A 12,946-nucleotide genomic window follows, 5' to 3' on the forward strand; every position below is an offset into this window, starting at 1 on the left:
CCAGAAAATCAGTTCAACAGGCACAAATACTGATTATAACTAGTATTTTATTATTTCCAATAATAATTCTTCAACTTTAAAAAGCAAGTGAATCTCATCTGCTTGTTAATGACCTGCCAGACTTAAAAATCCTATTGAGGCAGAAGAAGAGTAGTTTTAGAATAAAAACAAAATAGGAGCACGTATAAATAAGGTATTTCTCACAAAGTACTCATTCTTCAAGGAGAAATTACCTGCTTATATCCACAATGAAATTAGGTATAGGCAGTTATAAACTCTAAGTCGTGGGCATTACCTTATTGGTAGCTGCGTGTTAGAACAAAAACCATTTGTTTTTGGTCAATTACTTTCAATTTCACTTTTTTTGAGGCAATAAACTGGGAGAATGTGCTATCATAATTGCATACTGTGGTGTATCTGAAATTTCATCATATTCTGTTTGGTTTTTCTTTTGTTTTTGTCTTTTTGTCTTTTTTTTTAGGGCCACACCCATGGCATATGGAGGTTCCCAGGCTAGGGGTGGAATTGGAGCTATAGCTGCAGGTCTACACCACAGGCACAGCAATGCCAGATCCAAGCCGTGTCTGCAACCTATACCACAGCTCATGGCAACGCTGGATCCTTAACCCATCAAGTGAGGCCAGGGATCAAACCTGAAACCTCATGGTTCCTAGTCAGATTTGTTTCATGATGGGAACTCTGAAATTTCATCATATTCTGTTTTAAACTTTAACAATTTTAGGTCTCTGAAGATTATTTGTTGGTTCTTGAGATTTCAAAACACTTATTTGGTTTGCTTTAGATATTCATCATGTTACTTTTCTAGAACAGGCTATTATTAATTAGTACTAACAGAATTAGCATTCCTAAATCTAAATGAGGATTATAAAATTTTATAAAGGACACTGAGGAATACCACTATATCATCAACAAACCATGCTGTTTAACACTAACTTTATAAGTAATTCAAATAAAATAAAATTATGGTTACAGAAAATAGTATCAAACTAACAAAAACTGTTTCCAGGGACATATCAAAAGGTAACTATTAGGCCCTATGCTCCTCTCCAGTTTATGAGGTACAGAAGAAATCCTTCAAAAGGTAAAAGGATAAGCCAAGGAGCATTGCCAGTTAGAAAAAGACCCTCGTTCCCCAAGAAAACACCTTACCAATTGCTTCATAATCTAAGTCTTGATTCTACGACCTGTTTTTGAGACCAAACTTACCACTATCTGCAACCTGTCCCATGTTTTCACTTCTGTATTTCTCGGTCTACTGCAGCATCTCTCCTTTCAATTTTTTACTTGTAATAAAATAATGTCAATAAGCTTACTTTAGCCCATCCCTAATATCTATACTTATTATTTGCTTACTATATCTATAGCTTGTTTCTCACCTCTGTTTACCTAATGCCAAATTTTGTGACCCCTGAACTCTTGTTAAGTCACTGCCTTTTCACCTATGACTGTGCTATCCTCTCCAAACTCTGAGCATATAGAGGACCTTCCCAATAAGAGGACTCTTCAGTGATCCCTCCTGGACCCTAGTAATCAAACTCTTTGAAATATTCTTTAAATAAACTCATCAAGTTCTAACATACTTCTGGATTTCAATTCTAAGTGTTTATTTAATATGTTTGAAGAATTCATACTGTATGACTTGGCTCTGACTATTTCTGGATGCTTCTAATCTTACTCTGTAGTATAAGCTTTTGGATTCCTAACTGAAAATGTTCATAGAGGAGTTCCCGTCGTGGCGCAGTGGTTAACGAATCCAACTAGGAACCATGAGGTTGCGGGTTCGGTCCCTGCCCTTGCTCAGTGGGTTAACGATCCGGCGTTGCCATGAGCTGTGGTGTAGGTTGCAGACGCGGCTCGGATCCCGCGTTGCTGTGGCTCTGGCGTAGGCCAGTGGCTACAGCTCCGATTCGACCCCTAGCCTGGGAACCTCCACATGCCGCGGGAGCGGCCCAAGAAATAGCAACAACAACAACAACAACAACAAAGACAAAAAAAAAAAAAAAAAAAAGAAAAGAAAATGTTCATAGATATTTAGAGCCTGCTCTGCAAATCAGACTCCCCATACTCTTCTACTGGGAATCTGATTTTACTTTAGAGTAAACAAAGCTGATTTATAAAATTTTCCTTCCTGCCTGCCTTTTTTGAGACCATCTATTTTAGCAAACATTGCTACACCCTATGAATGCTTTCAATACTCTTCTGCTCTGCCATACTGCATTGCCCTATATCAGAATTCAATCGTTTGTATAGAAACTTTGACCCCTCCCATTTATTTATTCATTAATTTAATAATAATCCATGAAAAAGCTTCAGTGTGATATATACAGCCTGTGGTAAGTACTGGAAAAACAAAGATGAGTAAAAAATAAAACTTTCTTCTTAAGGACTCTAGAGTACAGCAAGGAAGACTAACTGATCTAATAATTTAAATACAATAATACAATGTACTAAGGAGTATGCTAGGACTTATAGAGATCACATACAAAAAAATATGCTAGACATCCTGATGCTCAACTGGAAGACTCTGGGAGATTTCACAAAGATATCTGTTCCAAAATAGGACAGGAAGGAATATGCAAACTAATGAACTGTCAAAGGGTTTGAGTTTGGTGAAGTAAAGAAAAGTTGACAGACTGTAAGAATAAAAGACCAGGAAGAATAAGTACAAAAGAGAAGGAACAGCCTTAGGAAAAACACAGACATTTGTGGTTTTGAAAGGACAACAATTATCATTGAAGAGTGAAAACTTATAAAATGAGTAACAACATAAAGACAAATTCCAAGGTGTGGTAGATCTGGGAATGTGTTGATTAAATATGCTGATGATGAAGGTACTTGAAGAAAAGGAAATGAAGGCATCAGAGTACACAGAGTGTACTACCTTTCAAGCACTGAAGTCATTCAGAAAAATGGCAAGAAATGGAGTGAAGAAATGAAAGCCAAATGCAAAACACTACACAGACTAAAGAGGCAGAGCCAGATGAGAAAGCTGACTGATGGTAAACAGCAGTCATTTCTTTCCACCTTTTTATTTTGAAATAATTCCAGTCTTTAAAAAGTTACAAAAGTAGTACAAGAATTTCTACATACCCTTCATCCAGATTTTTCAAATGTTAATGTTTTAACACGCTTATAGAATCATTCATTCTATATATACATATACAATTTTTTCTGAAACATTTGAGAATAAGTTACAAGGGATGATGCACTTTGACGTTTCAAGTTTTAAGATACTGCTCCATTATACTGCATTTTGCCAAATTTCCTTTATCTTATTCAAAGCTCACCTTAAATTTAATTTCTAAGTTAGCACCTTCTCCAACCAAGAGAAGTGACTCTAATTCAGTATTGTTATTTTTCCTAACCTCTCAAGCGCCAGAAGATTTTTACAAAGCAGTAACAGGATGACACTACTAAAAGCTTTCTTTAGTTGAGATGTTGTGTTGTCCTATCACTTAGAAAATAATTGCATTAGAAATATAAACATATAAGAGTTCCTGTTGTGACACAGTGGAAACAAATCCAACTAGTATCCATGAGGATGAGGATTTGACCCCTGGCCTCGCTCAGCGGATTGGGGATCTGGTGTTGCTGTGAGCTGTGGTATAGGTTACAGATATAGTTTGGATCTGGCACTGCTGTGGCTGTGGCGTAGGCCGGTAGCTGTAGCTCCAGTGTAGGCCAATTCGTCCCCTAGCCTGGCAACTTCCACATATCAACGGTATGGCCCTAAAAAGCCAAAACAACAACAACAACAACAACAAAACCAAGAAAGCAATATAAACATGTCAATAAAATGCAATAAAAAGTGAAGTTATGGGTCTATTTTGTATACTATTCAATTAGAAAGATAAAATAGGAGTTCCTGCTGTGGTACAATGGGATCAGTGGCATCTTGGGAGCACTGGGAAGCAGGTTCCATCCCCAGCCCAGCACGGTGGGTTAAGGACCTAGTGTTGTTGCAGCTGTGACTTAGGTCATGTCTGTGGCTTGGATCTGATCCCTGGCCCAGGAGCTCCATATGCTGTGGGGCAGCCAAAAAAATTAGACAAATGTTTAAAAGAACAATTCACTTCTGACTCAAACTCATTTCTAGACAGTTGAAAGCTTGAAACTAAAACTATTTTATTGATTTCTCTTTCTCTCATATAGTTTGAAATGTGACTATTCTCTGTAACATTCTTTATTAAAATGCTTCAATGTTGAATCAACATCATTGTTAATTGTTCCATCATTATGACAACACTATTTTCATTCATTTTCCACATGAATTTAGAGAATAAACTGTCAAACTCTTCTTCATAATTCATAAATCTATGAAATCTAACTTTTTTCTTCAAATAACAAGAAAAAATTTTATGACAACTATCAACTCCTTTATTTACTTTATTTGCTCTTCTGTGGGCACACTGTATTATTTAGAAGTACGAATTCTGACCACTTCAAATATATTTCCCAATTTTTGCTATTACTATCTAATGCTGTTGCTGATACAAACTAATCCTGTGATCATTTGATAATGATTTTATGGAAAATTATTACCTGGTATTCCTCACATGCCACCTACTGCTATTGCTAGGGACAGTTTATTCATCTCAGAAAAGTGGGTGGATTTAGTAAAGATTTTTTAAAAACCTTAATACTTAATACATGTGCCTAGGCCAGCTGCATTATATGCTTTAAAGACCCTGTATCTTTCCAGTGACATTCATACTGTTTCCAATGGATCATTTTCATGACCTAACAAATTCTTTTTTTACTGCTGGAGGTATTAGTACTGAAAATTAACAGCATTATACTATTTCCTAACCTAGGGGGAAAAAAGCTATAGGATACCCTTTAAGTTCAATTCTCTAGACAATTATATATTAATGTATAATATATTCAGATAAATTGATACTATCCAAGAAATCATCAAGAAATCATGACTCATGGCTAGAAATAACTGTTACTTCACAACTACTATACAGAAGTGAAGAGGTAGCTAGAATCAAATAGGCATTCTTAGAGGCTGGGAAATTCTTTTCTGTCTGGCTTTGTAAATAGTTTGTGACAACTGGTATCTGTGTAAACGGATTTGATGGTCCCCTGGGGGGTCAATACTGTTTACAGAGCAGTTTCTTCAGAGTGGTTGAGCTAGAATTGTCTCTAGGGATCCTACAGGGGTTACTCAGAATAGCAACATCTCAGCTACCTGAGAGCTCAGTGGCAGAAAAGACGAAGAGGAATGGAAGTACTTATAGGCAAGTACATTCAGATAAATGGATCTCTTGCTCCATCAGATGCAGGTGCTACTTAGGGGAACTTATATCTAAAACAAACCATAAAGAAAGCAATTTGTTTTTGTACTCTCTGACATAATTGGTCACCATTTCTTTAAACTCTATCTTCTTTTTTTGGAAAGGTTATTATTTACAATGCGGCATGCAATTTCATAAATATAAAAAGAACAAAACCTCAATTTGTTGCTTCTTTCTTTTGTATATTATCATCACATTACGTAAGAACATCAAAATAATATTACATTTTTTTCTAAATATGTGTAAATTAGATTTGATGACGGAATTACTATACTAGTCCCACATTTTAGACAGAAGATGTCTTTTTTCCAATGGTTACGAATTTTTCTAAACAAACATGAGTTCAACACAGTATCAGCTAGTGGCTCCTAATAACTTCTACCAGTTCCTTAACTAAGTTACATGTAGGTTATCTATCTGTATGTGTGTACAAATACTCTTTATTTCCTTTATTAAATATTTCTGATTATTTGTCTCCTTTTATGTGTGGGGGGGGTGGATAGTTTTCCACAGAGATGCATATATAGGCTTTTCTCTCTCCAAACATATAAGAAAAATATCAGAAACTTCTGCCACATTATAGTAGTTGCACTTAATATGAGTGTGTACGAGAGCAAAGTTTAGACCTTCAAAGTAGAATGCCAATGTATTTATAGTTTCCAGTCAGAATCACAGGGCATGGGCTTAGAAGACAGACTGTGGAGTTTGAATTCTAGCTTGACCACATAGTGGTACGACCTTTACCAAACTACTAAACCGCTCATCAATGGAAACCTCTTAACAATAAAAAGTACATAATAATACCACCTACCTCCAAAGGTTGTTATGAGAATTAAATTGTTATATAATCTCTTGGGAAAGTGTCAGCACAAAATATACAACCAATGTTACCTATTTTTGCAAATATCTACTTTGCTAAAAGCAAAACATTTTCTCATTAAAATATAATTAGAATAAAACACAGTGAGAAAAAAATTCTTATTAAAATATCATAAGATATAAATGTAGAAAATAAATAAAATGCTACCCGCTTGATGCGAGACATACAATGAAGAGAAAACACTTAAGTTTAAAACTTGTAGTTAATATATGATGGTTTAATAAAGTTTATATCAGGTTATAAAACTAACATATTACAAAAGTAGTAAACAGGAGTTAAAAATTCAGAAATCCTGACATTTGGGAAAGATCCTGAAAGAAAATTCAATGTCATAGAAAGAGAAGAGTATTTGTATAAATTCAATCCCATAGCAGGAAAATAAAAAATAGCATGTTTCTGTGACATTTGAACACCTCTATACTGGCACATGATATTAGATAGTAACAGGATTGTAGCTAGTAGAACACAGGTACTTATCATTCAGAGATTCTAATTTAGGGGTGACAGGAAATTAGGTAACTTTTGGATCCTTGGCTCAAAAAATGCAACCTTGTTATCTGGAAACTATATACTCTCTTAGGGATTTTTCAACTTATTTTTTGGTTTGAATAGACATAAGAAGAAGAAGAAAAAAGAACTATAACTTCCATTGTCATTGTTTTGTATTCTCACTGCTCATATTTCAAGTGTCCAAAACCACATGTAGTCATTGGCTGTTACGCTGAAAAGCAAAGATATAGAGTTTTATGTGATTCTAATAAGGTCTATTACATATATTACAGGGAAGTCAAAAACATGTGATGGGAAAAGGCTGGATAAGACTTTGAAATAAGGCTTTATAAGAGCTTATAAAGCTGGAAAAGCATGAACCTGTGAACATCATGCATTCATTTGGATATGAATTCAAAATAAACTATATCTTTTACATTCTCATACCTGGTTATATCTCTAGACAAACATGTTCAAAAGAACTGGTAAGGCTATTTCATCTTTGATTAAGACAATTCAACGATTTAGTATACCGTGATTCAAATTATCCGCTAGCTAGTCATGTAAATCACTTTAGTGAAATTTTATGTTTTATTATAAAAAAGCTATCTAAAGGGGTTGTACTACACCAAATTTTTAAGTGTCTGTCTCATCAAGTCTGAAATAGTCATAAACACATCAATATTCATTCAACACAGATTTCTGTGCAAGAACTAAGTTCTCTTATGTTTCAGCTTCTAAATTTTAACATCTTTCACTACCTGAAGAGCATGAACAGAGTATATTACTGTAATCCCTAAAGTTTATGTTACCTAATTAACTTATGAGCATATCACATAAATTAAATCTTTGCAAAAATTTTATCGCCCTATTTAAACCATTACAAATATTATTTAGGCTAAAATGATTGTGAAAACTATTCTAAAATTTGATTAACTAGTGCAATAGTAATCATTATTCTTTTTTCCCCAGTGATATGGAATTATTTGCCTACTTACTATATATTTCTAACCTTTTTAACTTCTCAATTTTTCCTCTAAGAATAATTTATATAAAGTAATTAAAATATGAATGAACTACGTATTAAATTTCTACCATTGCAAGTAAAATAGGTTTCATAATTAAATATTTTTAAGTATGAACATACCAATTCTCTATGAATTCAACAATTCTATAAATCATTTACAGACATTATAGAAGGTAACTTTTCCAATAACAACTGTAAAGAGGAAAAAAAAGATTTTTTTTATATAGGTCCTTTATTTTATTTACGAACATTTTTAGATTTGGAAAACAAAACAGAAGAATCACCAGTCAGATACTAAGTGGAAATCACTGAAACACAATGTTAGTTCTAATGGATGGATGATTGTGTTTGGTCTTTTGAAACTTTGAAGTATAGGTAAGTCTTGATCACACAAATTAATAAATCCTAAAGCTGGAGTTAACAATAACCATTACACCCAAATTCTGCAGCTTAGCCCAGCCAATTTTTCAAAAGGTCAGGTTGTGAACTGGAGAAGATCAGGGAGGTCCACTGCATAGCTTTGTTGCCAGGCATCTCTCGTCTGGATTGTTGCAGGCATTTATTAGTATTCGTCAGCAGACTCAACAGAGCAAACAAGAAATTCAAGCACGAATAATAAAATGAAATGCTGCTATATAACCCTTTGTCATTCAGCAAATATGGGACTTTTTAGCTACATTGTTCCTAAACCTGGGTTACTACTTTAATTTTTCTCCCCAGTGCTGACTGAATGAGTATGCATGTGTGTTAAATGCAGAGCTCCCCTAACAACTGCAGGACTGCCATTTAATCTGTTGGTAGATGGACCATTTCCTGTGGGAACCTTAGCTATGATTTCCAGATCCACCAAATAAATCTCAGATTAAGATTCCAAATGAAACCTGCCTTTGGCAGATAAAAAATGTCAAGATGGATATAAACAGTAAAATTATAAATTATCTAGGTGTTGCATGACAAACCAATGTTCAATTTTTTTTGTTGACATGTGCCTAGATATCAAAACTATATGAGACATTCATCAAATGTCACACTTTCATAATATTGGAGGCATCATTAAAACTGTTTGACTAAGGACCTCAAAGTGTTTAAGCAGTAGCTCAAAAGTATATTTGTGCAAAGTAGAAGAATAAATTTACATATCAGCAGCAGCTCATAAGGGATGGGTAAATATTCTGTTTATCTCTCATTGTAATTCAGGTTACTTTAAATACAAGGTTTTAGGAAATCATTATACTCTATATGGCATCATTACATAACTTCCCATGCAAATGATGTGTGTTTTATTCAAATTCATCATTTGTTTCTGGTGGGAAAAGGGGGAGGGAATAAAAGCAAAAAAGGAAAAGGTAGATGCTCCCATTTTATTAATCAACTGTGACTACTATACTGATGCCTTGTTAGTCAGCTGCACTCCTTGTTAGAGTTAGCACTTTTTAACTTCTAAAAAAAAGCATTAAATACCCGAGAGAAAAAAGCCTGAGAAAAGTTTTAAAAAAAATTATAATGTGTTCATTTTAAATGACTTTGGAGAGAGACAAGAGAATTTTACAAAAGAAAAAAGTAATAAAGGGCCGTTATAGAACATATTAGAGACCAACAGCCTATTAAAAATGCAGAGGAAGTCTGATGCTAGTCTCTACAGCGTTCTCAGGAGATCAAGGACTTCCTTTTTAATGAAAATTTTTGTTTTGTCTTTGCTCTTCTTACCTGGACTAATGCAGCATTGCCTTGGTCTTATAATACACTAATTGATTATAGGCAGTGAAGGTTTCTGAAAGCAAAAAAATCAGACTTGCTGAACTGAAATCATTACTTTTTTAAATTTAAAACTCTTAAAAACACTTGAATAAAAAGGCTTCGGAGACTCCAAATTCTGCAACATTCGGTTTCTTCATCTAGATTCAAAAACCATCTAATCTATTTAAATTAAGAATTCTTCTGAATTGTAAATTCTTTATACTTACTTTAATCTATGGAAAGGATACAGAAAATTCTATATTTCATATCTGTAATGTTAGAATTTATACACAAGCCTAAATCCTTCGGGACTATGTATTTGTTCTGTCTTTTCCTATGTATTTCCTCCAGTAGATGTTGTTGGTTCAAGGAAACAAGCTAAACCCTACCTGTCCTAACCTGTTATGGACCAACATTAATCTAAAAATTTTGAACTGAGGGGGTAAAAATTTTAAAACCAAGATATTAATTTAAGAAGGAAATAAGGGTATCTTGTGCTTAAATTTGATTATATTTCTATACAAAAATACTCAAAAATCAACAAATGCTACTATTTTATAGTACACCAAATTACCTAAAGTACCGCCAGTGAAACTATTCAAAAGGATTTCATTTTTAATTTAAAAAATATTTAATTAGCAAAAACTAACATATTCAGTATCTATACAAGTACAATTTTATCAATATGAACTAATCACTTTTACTTTTTAATCTACCAGCATCATGATTTTAAAGTACCAAAAAGTTTCAATATATGAAGACTAAAATCACTCAAAAGATAAAAAATGAAAGTCAAAATAAGATTTTCTAAAATAATGTCTTCTACCTTATATCTGGTCAGCACAATTTTACTATCTGGCAAAAGATTATCAAGTTTACCAAAAAGCTACAGATTAGAATATTCTTAATTTAATATTTCAGTCTATGAAATAATCGATGCAACCAATTTTGAAATTTTATAGCCTGATTTGTTCTAAATTTTCTTTTCCACCCCCCCAAAAAACCCAAAAATACAAACGGCAAAACACAAAGAAAATTTGTATCTGAAATTTCTCCTCCCAAAATAATAATGTCCCACATAACAGGCTTTTGTGATTAAAACAAACATACATACATGTACTAAACTCTCAAATTTTTCCTTCAGCTACCAGATTTATTTACAACCAAAAATAATGAGTAAATGTAGTAAATGTAGTCACTTCAGTTCTAATCTACAGCCAGTCAACCTGAACAAGTGTGCAAATGGCCATAAATTCGGCTTATACACTGTTGTATATTGATTCAGATCTATAAAATCAACAAAATGCCAATGCACATTCAGGACTTTACAGTAATCTTGCTAAAAGTGACAAATACAGTCACTATGGAGACCATGATAATCATCTTAAATATGATACCCTGAAATTATAATTTCTAGAAAATTAAAGATTCAATAATATATTATCTTGAGAAGATTTGAGTCATAATAGTGTGTGACACAAGTGCTATGGCATGAAAGGGCCATAACCAGAAATGAATGAGGACTTTTATCAAAGGGCACAGACTCTTAAGAATGGAGAACTTAAAACAAAGCAAAAAAATTCGCAAAATTCAAGTCGTTTTTTCTATTAAAAAAAAAAAAAACCTCATAATTTGGGGCCACAAATAAAGTTGAAAGAGCCTGCTTATTAAAAAGGGCTGTATTTTCATAAATCAAAGAAATAGGTTGCACAAAGAAAAGATCATACCAATAGTACAGAAATGGAGGTGAAGTGGTCTACTGAAAAAAGACATCATTCTTCATGCCTATTCTTTTCAGTAATTGTCATTTCTATAAAATGAAGGACCAAGGCGCAGCAAGAATTCCACACGAATTTCAAACACTTTAAATGTAGTAAAAACAAGCAAATAAAAGTCTCCTATTACCTCACAAACTTTTGCCTTATTAAAAATTTATGGGTACCAGGCTCATCAACTGTAGTGAATGGACCACTGCAGTGGGGAGGCTGTGCTTCTATGGGGTTGAGGAGTAGGGGTATAATGAGAACTCGGTACTTTCCACTCAACTTTGCTGTGAACATAAAACTGCTCTACAAAATAAAGCCTATTTAAATACTGCCAAAAAGTAAAAGTTAAAAATAAAATGGCATAAATTAATAAATATGAATTCCTCATATCAGAAATGATGAATCTTCACAATATAGTTTATAACAAACTTTATAACAAGTTAGAAGACTAAGTTGCTCTTATAAACATCTTCTCTTTTTCCATTAAGTTTTTCTAATGAGCCCAAGAGTAGTGACAAAATCATTCATATTGAGCTTAAAAAATAAAGACAGCAGAATTCCATTTATTTTTGCAAGCTTTTTAAAAATAAGACAATTAATTATTTTCTAAAAAAGTATAACCTCAATGATGCTTTTAAGGACAGTCCTAGCATTTCCTCTGGAAATGAATCTATCCATACTGGCTTGCTGCCAGCAGTCCTAAAACCACTCTCTCAAATACTTTGGATGGTCATGTGTAAGAAACTACCAGTGCTCTAAGTTAGTTAGGTCCTATGAAGATAAGCACTAAATTTAAGCAAACCTTGACATGCTCTTTTTTTAACCCTTCTACGGCAAAATGAAAATTAAAAATGCATTGTTAAATTCACACTTGCCAAATGGAAAAGGTACATCAAGTAATATCACCAGTTTGAAGATTTTATTGCAATTGAGATTATAATACAAAGTTAGATTTTACCCTAAATAAATATTATCAATTTTACATTCTATCAAATATAAATATACTAAGTAAAAGCTTTATTTACTATTTTGAAAAAAATTTCTAATGATATTGCGAAGAGTGTATTTTTAAGAGAATAAACCTTCTATAAAACTAATAATAACCATTTTAGATACTATTATTTGTTTCTTAAAACTTTTGAAACGTATAGACCTACTTTTCACATAGGGATGGAATAACAATGACAACAACCAACACCATTTATCTGGGCCCTGTAAAGTATGTCAACCATCTATTTTTTAAAGCATCTGTATAAACCATTATTACCATCATATTATGGAAAAGAATTACTCTGGTATGTGAAATCCAAATTAAATAAACTCATATCCTGTTGTAGTATTGTAGTAGGGCTTTTACATAATCTTCAGAACCCTCCTAATGGAATTACCTCTCTATTCCATACACAAGAAAACTCTGGCTTAAAAATAATTATGAAGTTTACACCTAAGTCCAAATAGGTAGTAAGCAGAAGACTGAATGATTAAGAATCCAAGTCTATCTAGTTCCAAAACCTATGTTCTTTCTAGTATAACATTTTACTGAAATTATTAAATGTGTTGTTGGCTTTCCAGTGCACTCAACCTTTAAATTAAAAAAAATTTAATGAAATTAACAAATAAAAACAAATTACGTTACTCATTCAGGGAAAATATACCAGTCCTCACCAGAAAGTCAATTATTAAATGTAATTCAAGTCTCATAATTCAACACAGAAATTAGTAATTA

At 33.1% G+C, this 12,946-nt stretch overlaps 1 protein-coding gene across 10 annotated transcripts in view; it reads right to left on the reverse strand.

Annotated features, from left to right (window-relative positions):
• MIPOL1 (mirror-image polydactyly 1) overlaps positions 1 to 12,946 on the reverse strand; it is a 278,917-nt gene that overhangs the window by 202,902 nt on the left and 63,069 nt on the right. The gene's annotated exons all lie outside the window — the stretch shown is intronic.

Source organism: Sus scrofa, chromosome 7, assembly GCF_000003025.6.
Source record: "Sus scrofa isolate TJ Tabasco breed Duroc chromosome 7, Sscrofa11.1, whole genome shotgun sequence".
Classification (NCBI taxonomy): Eukaryota; Metazoa; Chordata; class Mammalia; order Artiodactyla; family Suidae; genus Sus; species Sus scrofa.